We start from the raw sequence: 13976 nt of genomic DNA, 5'->3' as shown, positions 1-13976 counted from the left end.
GAAGACCAAGCTTGTCTGGATGGGGGCTTGGCACGAGAAACCAAGCTCTCTCAGGGTGTTGCACGTTTTCTTTAACAAAGACAGCTCATTTCTAAGCATCCAATTAGAACTGCAGGAAAGGAGGATTCTGCAATGTGTCCAGTGAGTCAGGGATGATACCTGGAAAGTAATTATGTTGTTACTGCTTAAGAGGTGTAAATACCCCTGAGGTTTTCCTTTTTTAATTTTTTGTTATGGGTTCATTTCAGTGGCAGAGCAATTGGGTGTAAGGACTCTTGAGGTTCCCTTCTGACCTGTGTGTTGTTTAGGATTATTATGTTCAGCTGAAGGAGATAGAAAAACCCCCCAAAATAGTGTGTTAAACAATATAGAAGCTCGTTTTTCTCCCACTGAACAACATTTGGAGGTATCTAGGCCAGGACTGACGAGGCAGCGCCACAAACCCACTTCTTTCTTGTTGCTTGGTCTACCTTCACATGAGACATCTGCCTCGTGACCCAAGATGGCCACTCCAGCTCCGGCTCCAGCTGTCACACACATATTCCAGCCAGCAAAAGGAAGAAGAGGCAAAAAGGAGCAATCCCCTGTCTTTGAATAACACTTCTTTTTATATCCCTGAATGTATTCACATGGCCATAGCTAGCTCTAAGGGCGGTCGGGAGATGCAGTCTTCATGTTAAGTGGTTTTATGCCCAGCTGAAAATCAGGGGTTCTGTGGCACAGAACACAGGAAGAACAGATATTGGGGAATAGTTAGCAATCTCCAGCACACCATAATGCTCTTCCATTCCGCTGGGGATGGACGGCCAGGTACTTTCTGGCACAGTGCCCCAGGTGGCTTGGGATTGCCCTTGACTTGTTCTTGGGTGTTGCTCTTAACTCCCTATCACAAAACCAGAACTACCCTGAGATCAAGGAGAAGAAACAGTCTAGGGTGCCTCCTAGAGAGAGCCAAGCCGGACCCCAGAGCAAAACACGTACCCTGGCATTCAAGGCCTTTGGCCATTGGATTTCTCATCTGTCACAACCCCATGCAGCCTTTGCCCAGCCACTCTGAGCCACCACCTGCTCCATTTCTTGCTTCACCAGGTTGCCCCCTCTGCTTGAATGCCCCCTCTCAGAAGTCCTCTGCCAGGGGGACCCCTGTTCAGGCCCAAAGACTCATCACGGAAATGTTGGCTTGTCAGTGCAGGCTCACTGGGCCCCTCTGGGGAGAATCAGAATCCCTCTCTCCTGCCCTCCCTTGGGCTTCGGGAGCCTTCCGTCATCCCTCTATTTATAGCCTATTCAAGTCAGGTGCCCCTGGACACGTTGCTGGGAGGGAGGGAAGGGCCCAGGCTGGGAGAGCAGGTTCTATAACCTGCCTGGGGAAGGGCTGGGATTTTCCAGGATGACTTCTCTGGCCTGCGTCCCCCTCATTCATATCTGTCTCCTGTGGAGACAGAGCCCCCACATCTGCAGTAGCCCTCCTCACTGTGCATGTCTCCCTGGAGCCCGGGCTGTGCTCATCTCCACCCCCGAGCCCAGAGTCCAACCCTGGGCCTGACCCTGCGCCCATCGTTGTGTGCTGACGTGAGTAACAGGGTGGGGTTAGACGGCATATGTGCTGGGGAGGGGACCTAGGAGGCTCAGGCCTGCTCGCGGGGAGGATCCTGCCAGGAAGAGCCTGACTACACAGAGAGCAGGAGCTGGCTGGCACCCGGGAGGCAAGGAGGCTCTCTTCTCCAATGCTTGGTTTCCCTGGCAAGTCCGGTCACTGTGGGTGGTGGACAAGCACTCAGCCTCCAGAGAGTGGGGCAGGGAGAGAAGGGCCATGAGGCACCACACCCAACCTCATTATCACTTCCCCACACCCGGCCCAGCCCCTCTTAATCACCGAAGCACCTCCTGGTCAGCTGTCCACCAACTCATCCTTCAGCCTCTCCCAGCCTTTGCTCAACTGCTCCTCTCAAATCACAGCCTTTTTACTCCCTTTCCCGAAGGCCTCCCCCACCCCAGCTCTCTAGTCGGCACCACCCCGATTCCTCCAAATATATTGACAAATCTGAATACCGAGCCAGAGTGACCTGGGGGTCCCAAGCCCTCACCCCCAACCCCCACTTACACACCCACTTTAAGATAAACATGCCGAAACCAATGCCAAGGACGTCCACCAGCTGTCAGCTGAATGTCTTCCCTACCTTGTCTCAGGACCCCACGCCTGGTCCTGACTGCCTGGACCAAGCTCTTGACCCTCTGGCAACTGCAGGGACACTCTATGGAAGGTTCAGCCCTTTTGTCACCAGTGAGGCTGACAGGCCCAGCTGACCAGGATCTTCCTGCCTGTTGTGGGCCACATGACAGGTGGAGTCCAGTGCATCCACCCTCAGCCTTCCCTGAATCAGGACTGGGTTCTGGCATTTAGAATCAGACAGACCTGGCTGTGTGACATAGAGCAAGTTACTAACCTTCTCTGAACCTCTGACATTTGTAGCTGACTCCCATCTGGCACATGGGGCTCGCGAGGGACCTGAGGAAGGGACCAATGGGCCCTCACATCCCGGTGACTTTGAGACCCCTCTCTTCCCTCCCTCACTCTTGAAAGGTGAGGGCAGGAGGCTCCTACAGGGGTGGGTTAGGACCAGTGTGACTTCCCACCTTGCCCCAGGAGCTGGCCTCCAGCCCAACCTAGCTCAGAAACCACCCAGGGGAGACCACACTGGCTGAGGATGAAGGTGCCGGTGCTGAGAAGAAACAGCCTAGGGCGCCTCCTGGTGGACACCACGGGAATATCTGTCCTGGCAGTGGCCAATTACCAGACTTCCAGTCCACCCCTCGGTGGATGGCTCTCAGCTTGGAATACGAGTCCAGTACCGACCCATCACTGCCAGCTGTGGCAAAAGGCACCTCCACTAAGGAAACCTCGGTTTGCTCATCCCCCAAATAGAGATAATGATAACAATACCACCGTGCAGGACCACAGCGAGCCCTCAGCCTTGCCTTCACACACTCATGCTTTTCAAGGTCCAGAGGCAGGGCAGCAGGAAGCTGATGGCCAAGCCAAGTGAGGATCCAGGGGCGGGACTCTTGATCCAGTGCTCTTTCCATTCTCTGGTGCTTTCAATGTAACCTTGGATCCTTCAGGCCTATTCATTCCTCCATGTGGCTCTGGGCATTTTCAGATGTTTTAGCACTATTAACACACCCTTCCCAGGAACAAGCTTATGACCGCATCCAATGAACCTTCCTGCCAATAATTATGGATGTGATTTCTTTTCCAGTGCTCACAGGGATATCTGTTTCCCATCTCCTCCCCAAAAGGCCTTGCATGAGCCCTGAGGTGTCTGTGATGTCCCTCTTGCTGGGGCCACGTGCCATTGACCTGAGCATGCGACCCTGAGCATGGGTCCTCTACCAGGAAACAAGGCTGACTTGCTCAGCTAGGCGCCCTCATAGCCTGGGTGGGACCTTGCTTGTGCTCCAGGTGGGAAACTGAGAACCTGCAGAGGAAAGAGGCCTCCCCAGTTGGGAAAGGGGATGTGAAAAGGGTGCTCCCAGCCCCAGCTCCCAGAGGACCCATTTATCTGATCTCTAACAGTTGTGAAGGGGAAATTCCTAAAATGCATGCTGGGTGAGGATTGCTCCAGATAGGCATTCAGTTGTGATGGGAGTGACCCTGTGGCATGGAGCAGACTGGAGGGAAACTGGCTTAGCCCCATGCTGTGGCTGCATAGGGGGCTCTCTCTTTCTACTTGGGCTGTGGGGCGGGGAGCTGGAGCTCACTAGCTTCCTCATTCCCGGACCCTATCACTGTGGCCCCCCAGAATCCCCTTACATCCTAGATAGGTCCCAGGGCCTCCTGAGAATCTAATGGGCCTCACTTATAAACCTGTATGTGCTGTGGCACCCCAGCTTTTAAGAGACACCCAGAAAGACACAGACACACAGCCAGGCAAAGAGAGGGACTGTGGCCACATGACTCTGAAGAAACTCTCTCTCTCACACACACAACCCTCCACAGGAAAGGAGCAGGGTCCACAGAATAGTCAGGCCCTTGGGGAGTGGGCTGAGAGCCAGGGGTGTCAACAGATAGTTGGGAAACCCTGGGAATTCAGGGCAAATGGTGCCCCTCTCAGCCAGATCACCTTGCCCAGGCCCCCACCCGGAGTGTCCAAGTGTGCTGGGCAGTGAGGACTCAGGCCTGAGGCTGGTAACCTGAGCTGAGCCCTGGACAGCCAAGTAGGGGATCGGGTGACTCCAGGAGGTCAAGGTGGAGCCAGCCCTGCAGGCCCTCAACCGCCCCCTCCCCCTCCACCCGCCAGCCCCTCCCAGAAGAAAAAGGCTTTTACCTCCTCCCTGCTTGCTCCTCCCAACGTCTTCTCACTCTCACGTGAAACTGTTCTTCCAGTTCACTCCTCCCCTGTCCTCCCCTCCCTGCCCCTGGGGGCCATCCCCTCCCTGCCTTTGTGCCTGACCCTGGCCTGGAGCCCCAGCCTGCTGTGCCCCTGGCCTGGACAAACACCACCTCAGCATCTCAGGCCCAGCCCAATGCCTTCTCTGAGAAGCTTTCCTGCCACCCCCTCCCCACAGCAGAATTGCTCTCTGCCTCCTGGTGTCTCGGGACCCTTGCCCAGACCTGTGCCATAGCTCAGAAGCCTTCCCATTGTCACACTCCCCTGACTGCACCTGACTCCCTTACTCTGCTGAGAAGGCTGTACTTTTTTCTGTTTTGTTCCAAGGGCAATGGGAGGCCATGCAAAGGTTTTATTGCAGCTGGGTGAGGATTCGATTTGTGATTTAGAAAGGTCACCTGAGCAGCTGCGTGGTGGAGAGAGGCTGGGGGAGGGGCATGGGCCTGGGGCTCAGCAGATGGAGGCCTGGTAGTGGGGGCGTGGGGGAGGTGGACATACTCGGGAGATATTCAGGGGGTAGCCTCTCCCCAACCAGTGTCCCCCAAGCCTGGCTATACACCGGATGCAATGCTCCGGGGAGATTTAAAAAAATAGATTCCTAGCCTCTCCCCCAGACACACCTAAATAGGATCTCAGGGGTCAGGGCCAGAATCTGTATTTTTTTTTTTTATTGTGGCAAAAACCACACAACATAAAATTTACCATTGTAGCCATTTTTAAGTAAATTCACATTGTTGTGAAACAGATGTCCAGAACTCTTTTCATCTTGCAAACCAGAAGCTCAACACCCATTCAACATCTCCCCTCCCCGCTGGCGACCACTATTCTACTTTCTGTTTCTATGAATCTGACTACTTCAGATACCTCACATCAATGGAATCATACAGCATTTGTCTTTTTGTGACTCAGAATCTGTATTTTTCAGTTCTGATGAAGCTGGGGTGTGGCCCAGAGCTTGGAAGCCACTGTTCGCGTTACTCAAGCTGAAAGGTGCCCTCTCTCAGTGTCTGTGCTCATAGGGGCAAAATCAGATTCTCTGACCTTGAGGGGGTGTTCCCTTTGATGTCTGGGGAGAGTTGTCTCCCAGACAAGCTCTTGTAGTCTCCTGAAGTCAGATCAGGTAACCCCCCAAATTATTATTAATTTCCATGACCTACATTTATACAGTGTTTTGGATCCTGGCTACTCAAAGTCTAGTCTCCCAACTAGCAGAGCAGCGTTGGCACCCCTGGGAGCTGGTGAGAAATGTAGACTCCCAGGCCCTACCCTGCTGTTGAGTCAGAATCAGCATTTCAATAAGCTCCTGGGGATTTGTGTGCACAGTAAAGCTTGGGAAGCACAGCTTTAAGGTTTATAGAGCAAGGTCTGAGGTCTGCTAGGAGCTGGGGGAAGGAGGCCTGACCGCAGAGCCTCTCAGGAGGAGTAGATGAGAGGCCTGGAAAGTGACCCAGGCTGCGGAGGGCTTGGTTTCTTCTCAACCACCCCACACTCATGGTCACCTTTGAATAAGGCTACCCTCACACACCTGTCCTAGGTCAGTGGCCCCAGGGCAGCCACTGGAAGTTTAACCCCGGGCTTTCAATCACCTGCCTTATGGTCAGCATTCCCAGGCCTCAGCTGTGTATTCCCAGGGCTTGGGCCTTTGCACGGGAAACCTGTCTCCTTCCAAACCTGGCTGTAGGAGGATGGCCCTGCACTTGGCCTCCCCATTCCACGGCCCGGCCTGACAGACACGTCCAGCAGGGTCCCAGCTCTGGTGATGTCCCAGCAATCCCCTCTGGTCCTCACAGTGACCCTGAGAGGTCGTAGTTGTAATTGTGGCTTACCGAGCACTTATTAAGTGCCAGGCACTGTAAAAGAGGCTCCATCCTCCAGGAGAATGCCCATAGGAGAATGCCCACAGGGGTTATCTACATTTGACAGAGATGAAACTGGGGCTCAGAAAGGTGAAGTGGCTTGTGTGAGGTTCCATAAGGAATGGGTGCTGGACTGGGATTTGAACTCCAGTCTGTCTTTTAGGTCTGAGTTCTTATCCAGATGCCTCTTTTCTTGCTGCATTTTCACAGAGGAAGATGCTAAAATTCAGTTTTGTAACCTACCCAAGGTCATATGTCTGCTAAGTGCTAGACCTGGGACTTGAACTCAGGACTGGGTACCCCGAGACCCAGAATTCTTCAATGGTGAGTCTGCTTTCTTGACCACATTTTGCAGATGTGGGAGCTGAGACTCAGAAGCTGATCAAGTCAACCTGAGTAGCTGAGAGTCTCTGAGCACTTGGACCATCCACCCCATTTCCAGCTACCTATGTTCCCCCCTGGTGTCAGCCCCCTTCACCTAGGCTGTCATCTCCAGTGATAACCGAGGCTAGTGGACCAGGGTCCCTGGAGCCACAGCTGTAGCCCAGAATGCACAGGGAGCTCAGCACCGTGGGTAGGAATGGAAAGTGAACCTTCTCAGCCCCAAGGCTATGCACCCAAGCAGGGGAGCAGATCCTGCACCTGAGCATGGGAGGTGGCAGAGCGCAGTTGCTGCCCCAGATCAGGAGGCAGCAGGAATGGAAATTGACAGCTCACCCACTTGGGCCCCATTGGCCACTCACTCTCCACAGCTGGGGCGGAGGCTGGGGCAGGGTGGGTCTGCAGAGCTCCTGGGACGGCCCCTGGTTAGCCAGGCAGGAAGGGACAGAGGCTTTCAGCCAGCTCCCCATCCAATGGCAGGATGAATAGGGGTGACAAGCGAGGATTCAAATAGCTCAATCCGTCACTAGTTGTGCAACTGCAGGCAAATTGCTTAACCTCCCTGGGTCTCAGTTCCTCATCTATAAAATGCAATAGTACCCCTGGCATTGCTGTGAGCGGGTTGGAGTGTTAGCATACAGTACGTGCCCAGCACTCAGGAAACATCATCATCTCTGTTGACCACGTCCTGGTTGCTGTGAGGCGCAGAGGAATGACACATAGGAAAAGCATGTAGTGCCTGGCATACAGCAAGCTCCATGTCTGTAATAGGTATCATTATTCAAGCAAGTCTGGCCACATTATTTGCAGAGCCCAGTACAAAATGAAAACATGGGGGCCTTGTTCAAAAATTATTAAGAATTTCAAGACGGCAACAGCAGAACATTAGACCAAGCTTGGGGCCCTGTGCGGCTGCACAGGTTACAAACCTGTGAAGCTGGCCCTGATCGGGAGACAGGACGCCTCAGCTGTCTGTCCTCGGAAAGGTTGCCTGTCGCCTCAAAGCTGGAGCCAGGTAGGAGCTTGCCCACCCTTGCCTCCTCTGATCTCCAGATTATCCCAGGAGACCCCTTGGTACCAGGAGCTCCCAACAGCCCTCTCTCATTAGCCCAGCTCCAGAATAATTTGTCATGCATGAGAGAAGCCCTTGGGTCCGCTTTGCACCCTTCCCAACAGGCCCAGAATCCTTGAATGGTAGGGCAAATGGCCTTTCAAGATCATCCCCACACACATCCCAAGACAAGAAGGTCCTGCCCAAGGAAGCACAGAACCCCTGGCAGGGCAGGACGAAGAACTTGCGTCTGACTCCCAGCCTAGGAGTTCCGGGAAGCAGCTCAGACTCCCCGGGGTTCCGGGGCTCTGTGACGGAAGAAGGGTATGCCGAGGAAGGACATCCACCCATGGGTCAGCCTGGGCTGTCCCTGGAGGTGAGGATGGGAGAAGTTCTGTTCTCTTAGTGTTTCTGTGTTTTCTGCAATGGCACAAATTGCTTTTGTAATAACAGTAAAAAAAAACAACGACATAAATAAGGAAAATCACAGCGTTCTCCTAGGAACCGAGAAGATGGGCCCTTGATGCAAAGTATATTCAGAGGGAAGAAAATTAAAAATGCGGAGATGGTTAGATTAGAGCAACTGATCTTGTAACAACTTCTCACAGCTCACCCCTCAATTAGAGGGGCTTTGAGGGACTAAGAGGGTCAATCCCCCCTGGGCTCTGATATTGGGGGGGAGGACGCACGTGTGTGTGTGTGTGTGTGTGTGTGTGTGTGTGTGTTTGCGTGTGTGTGACTGAGTACGTGTTGGGGGGGTCTGTGGGTTCCTCTGGAAGCCAGGCCCCAGGCGCCCAAGGGGGAGGGAGGTGATGAGAACACAGGATTTGAAACCAGCCAGAGTCCAGCTGGAATCCCAGAGCCATCAATGGCTGTGTTACTCCACTTCTCTGAGCTGCACTTTCCTCACTTATACAATGGAGAAAACAATGTCTGCTTCATAGGGTTATGGCTGTGGGGAATTAAAGACAGTGACCTGGCACAAAGGGTAGCACAGAGTAGGTGTTCCAGAGCTGTGAACTCCCCAACAATGACCCCTCCCCCTTACACTGCCATTGTGCTGAACAGTTTCAGAAGGGGATCCTCACCGGGGTCTGTGACCTGATCCCAAGGGATAGACGGGCCACAGGTGGCGTCCTGGAGGCCAGGGCCTGGCATCCCACAGGAGTCATCATCTAATCCCAGGCTCAGCGGGTGTAGACCCTCCTCCTCAAGTTAGCCGGTTGTGAGCGGAGCTCTTGGAAGGACCCTGGAGGAGCTATTTGGCGGAGCGTGGAGTCCCCTAGTGGCTACATGGGACAATGCACTTTTCCTGAAGAAACCTTGCACCTGGAGAGGGGAGAGGGGGCTCTTGGCCAGGGCCTTCTCTTCCTGGCTGGGTGAATGTTTCTTGAGCCCCGACTAAATGCCAGGACTTGTGCTAGGTGCTGAAGCAGCAGGGAGGAGGTAACGCCCACTCCAGAGAATCCCATCACCAGGTTATTCTAATGTCCATCAAGGGCTGGGGAGGGCCTGGTGGGCCATAGTACAGAGATTAAACATGGTACAGAGATTATTCAGCTGGATATTAAACCGTGGAAGCTCCCTGCCTCCCCCTGTGCCCAGGTCTTTTCAATTGCCTTCTATTATTTGTTTATTAGATAAAATTCCTCTCTTTAAAGTGTACAGTTCAATGGGTTGTATTATATTCACAAGTTTGTGCAACCATCACCACCATCAGATTGCACAACGATTTTATCACCCCCAAAATAAACCTTGCCCCTGTTAGCAGTCACTCCCGATTACTCTGGACATTTCATGTAAATGGGATCATACAATACATGACCTTTTGTGTCCAGCTTCTTTTATCTACCATAAAATTTTTACGGTTCATCCATGTTGTAACATGTACCAGTCCTTCATTCCTCTTTATTGCCGAATAATATTCCATCGTATGAATGTACGATACTTTAAAAAATCAGTAGACAGATGGTTTTAAAACTCTGACATTCTCTTGGCCAAGAGAAGTGACTAGATTTATTCAGGCAGCAGGACCAAGAGAGACATCAGGGAGCCCGGACACTGCCTCTCGAGCCTGCTCATAGGAAAACCCAGAAGAGAAGAGATGTGAAAATCAACTCTGAAGAGCTCCAAAGAGGCAGAGTGGGAGAGACCCGCAGCAGGAGTGAGAGATGGGCCACACCCGTCCCCCCACCTCCTTCAGTGAAGATAACCTGGCCACAGCTATACCCACAGAGCTGCATCACCAGGGCATAGCTGAACAGTGGAAAGCAAAAATAACCTAAGTGTCCAGCGAGAAGGGATTTGTTCAATAAGCAATGTCACATTCATCCATGGGAGTTCCACGCAGTTAAAAAGGAAGCGGTGTCAGCTGCCTTTTATTCTGCTTAAAGTGCCAAGCCCTGCTTGTGCATCACATGTGCTGACCCACTCAACACTCACAGCAATGCCGTGGCGTAGGTGCTCTTATGACCCCTGTTTTAAATGAGACAACAGCAGGAAGCAGTTAAGTCACTTCCCTCGTGTTATGCAGCTAGAAAGCAGTGGGGCTGCGACTGGAACCAGGGTTCCCTTGCTTAATATCTCTCCTCTACCACCTCTCCGACGGTAGAAAAAAAAATTATTAATATTTACTGACATGAGAAACGGGTTCAGTGAATACATCAGGTTATAGCACAGTGCGCAGAGTATGAATCCAGACAGGAAGGAGATAAGCCAGACTGCTGATAGAGGAGACCTGCACAGTCAGATGAAGAGTAATTTTTACTGTCTGTCTTGTGATTGTGTTTTCCCTATTTTCTACAAGGAGCATGTTTTTGTTTTCAGGAGGGAATTCAACACAGTGTATCCCCTACGGAGGGCAATTTTGCAATATTTATCAAAGTTGCAAATGCATTTGCCCTTTGACTCAGCAGTCCTGAGTCTACATTTGTCCTATAGGTGGAGCCGTGCACAGGTGATGTATGAGGTTACGTGCTGCCATATTGCTTGTTGCGTATAGCAAAAGGTGGGGAACGCTTTAAACATCCATTTTATAGAGGGGAGGGATACTATGCAGCTGTAAAAACAGGGACACATTCTACATTGCTAGGGAAAGAGCACTGGGATTTTTTTTTTTTTTTTAATGAAAAAGGCCAAGATTCAGAACAGTGTATTTATAAAGTTACTTTTGTGTAAGAAAGGGAGAAAATATATTGTATGTCTGCTTGTACTTGATCACAATAGTGCTGGAAGGCAGGGTGATAAAATATTTAACAGCCAGTACAGAACAGATGACAGCTGCTGCTGCTGTAACCACTGCACAGGGATATCCAAGAAACTAAAGAAGTGGCTTCCTGTAGAGACAGGAAAATGGGGTGAACAGGACTGGGGTTGGGGGTGGAATGAGACCGACTTTTCAGCCTCTGCCTTTTTATACTATTGTAATTTTTGAACTATGGGACTGTATTGCCTGGTCAAAAAATAATAATGTCCAAAACACCATGCACAAAATAGTGGCTTCCCTCCTTGCCCTAACCCTGGAGCGAGGGCATGGCTTGGAGAGGGGAAGTCGTGGTGGACTGCAGTGAGCTCTGAGTGTGGGGCAACCCCTCGGGGCTGCACCTGGCAGTCTCTCTGTTGCTTCAGCTGAGGGGTGAAGCCTTGTACCATCTCTGGGGCATCAACCCCCATTATACTGGCCCAGGTATACTGGCCAGGTATACTCCCCTTTTCAAAGACCCCCTCGAGTTTTCTGTTTGAGACAAAAATCCTGGGGCTTCCTCAGCTGCCTCGGCTTGGCACATAGTAGGCTCTTAGTAAGTGTTTGTGTGTTTAATTAATTGCCCCCACCCCTCACCGGCCTGATTATTTCACCCTTGGGGTGGTAAGCCTCTTACCCACACAGATCTGCTTTGGTAGCTTAAGCCATGGAGTTGCTGATATGTGGGGCCATATTACTTTAATCAGATAATCAGATTACCCTTTCCCTTGCATCTGGTGGAGACCAGGGCATAACGGAGGGAAATGAAAGCCTCACACATCGATCCCGTTGGGCAGACGTTTATCAAGCACCTACCACGAATGGACCGCAGGCTTAGATTCTGCGGGGCAGCGTGTCCCTGGACTTCCTCTCCTAGAGCAGCTATTTCTCTGTGTACCCTGTCTCCTCTCAGGTGGGACTCGTCGGAGCTAACGTCTATGGGGCACTCTTACAGGAGCTGCTCCGAGCGCTCCACACGCAGCAGCTCTCGTGGTCTTCCCAACAGCCCTGCATGGGAAGTGCTTTCATGTTGTGATGCCTGCAGGTGCGTGTGACACAAAACACACAGACTCGCTTAACCAAGAGGAGACTTTATGGACTTGCCCAACTGAAGGTTAATAGGCTTCAGGTATGGTGAGATGAAGGCTCTGGCTGTTTTTCTGCCTTCCTCTGTATCCCCTTTGTCCCCAGGCTGCCTTCCCTCATGGCTGTGAGATGGCCATCAGTAGCGGCCCAGGCAGTGCATTTCCTTGTTCATGTCCAGTAGAAGAGAAACAGCTTTCCAGGACACTCTCAAGGATAAGGAAGATTCCCAAAAGCTGCCCCTAAGCCTTACCTGACATCTCATTAGCACAAATTGGCTTAAACCTGCTCACCCCATAATCCAGCGGTTCTCAACCCTGGGACTACACATCAGAATCACAGAGGGAGTTATTGAAAAAATACCAGGTGCTCAGGCACTACCCAAGTCCTAGTAAATCAAAACTCTGGGTGGGGCCTAGGCATCAGTGTTTTACAAAACTTCCCAGGTATTTCTAATGCAGAGTGAGAGTCTCAGGGTTAGGCTTTGGGCATTACCTTCCAAGGAAGTTGTCTGCCCAGTGACAGAGAGCACGGCCTGACTGAATGAAGACATTATCAGAAAATTTCACACCTGTGGCTCATTGCTGGCCCTCACGGCCCATAGCGTGCCAGCAATTAATAATTTTAATAGATCCTATAATTTTCTTGTGAATACCATAATTACATTGCTTAGCAATTTCTGTGTGTGCTAAAAGCATTAATTTGTTAAATGTAAACATCTGAAATATGCCACAATTATCATAAGCCGTGTTAGCATGTCTTGGTTTTGTTAATAAGCTGGGAGCTTCCAAAACTGGAAGTGGCCCAGGACTCCCCGCTCCTGAGAGATTCCAGCCTGAATTCTGGCCACTGGCTGAGTCCCCAAGCCCTGAACCCTTCCCCTCTGTGGAAGGTGGAATTTTTGATCCCAATTCTTCATGGCCCTGTAGTGCCATTACCCTCCTACTGTGGCCTTATGGTGGGTAGAGTACACTCACTGCCTGCTCTTGACTTTGAGCTTGATCGTGTGACTTGCTTTGACCAGTGGGTACGAGGTGTACAGAGGTTTGAAATGTGCTTCCGTGACTGAGCTGGCCCCTTTGCACATCTGCTATAGCCGCTGGAAGAACACATCCCAGATGACTGCTGTCCCTTCCCTGGGGACCCCGGGATGAGACATATATCTGAGCTGAGCCACACCTGCTGCCTGGAGCAGAGCCGCAGAGCCAAGCCGCACCAAGCTGCAGACCCATGAGCGTGCAAGCCCACAACTGTTGTTTTCTGCTGCTGAGTTTGGGGGTGTTTTGTTACACAGCATTACTGTAGCATTCATTGTCTAGCACACCTTCTCAAATTGGGCTGTGGACAGACAACCCAGCCCTGGGCTCTTTGCTCCCAGAGGACACTAGGTACCCAGCACAATGGTGAGGAGAGACTGTACAGAGAGCATCTAGTGTTTGCGAGGGTTATGGCCAGACCTTAGTGTAAGCATACTGATCACAAGCATAGGTTATTTTGGAATCAGACTGCCTGCTGGGTTTGAAATCCAGCTCTACCACTGGTACGTGCATGCTGTGTGACTGCGAACAAGTTCCTTAACTTCTCTGGGCCTCGGTAGCTCACCTGTAAAATGAGGATGAGAATAATAGTACCTACCTCAGTCATGCAGATTAAATAAATTAGTTTGTGTAAAATATAGCAATCACTATATAAGTGTGGGTGCCTGTTATTAAGCACTCTCTGTGCTTTTCATTCTCTCAACAAAGCAACTACAGAGCCTTATCACTGTTTTATGAATACGGGAACTGAGCTTGAGAGGTCAAATGACTTGTCCAAGGTTACGCAACACGTAAGTCACTGAGCCAAGGTAAACAATTCCATCTGATTCCAAACCATGTTTTGTTTTCATTTCCCCCACATTAGAGCAGGTTTGGTGCATATTAGGCTCAATGAATATTGATCAATGAATGAACAGACATGGCTACCTGGAAAGC

The sequence above is a fragment of the Rhinolophus hipposideros genome (assembly GCF_964194185.1).
Source record: "Rhinolophus hipposideros genome assembly, chromosome: 10".
Classification (NCBI taxonomy): domain Eukaryota; kingdom Metazoa; phylum Chordata; class Mammalia; order Chiroptera; family Rhinolophidae; genus Rhinolophus; species Rhinolophus hipposideros.
This window is presented reverse-complemented; position numbering follows the sequence as displayed.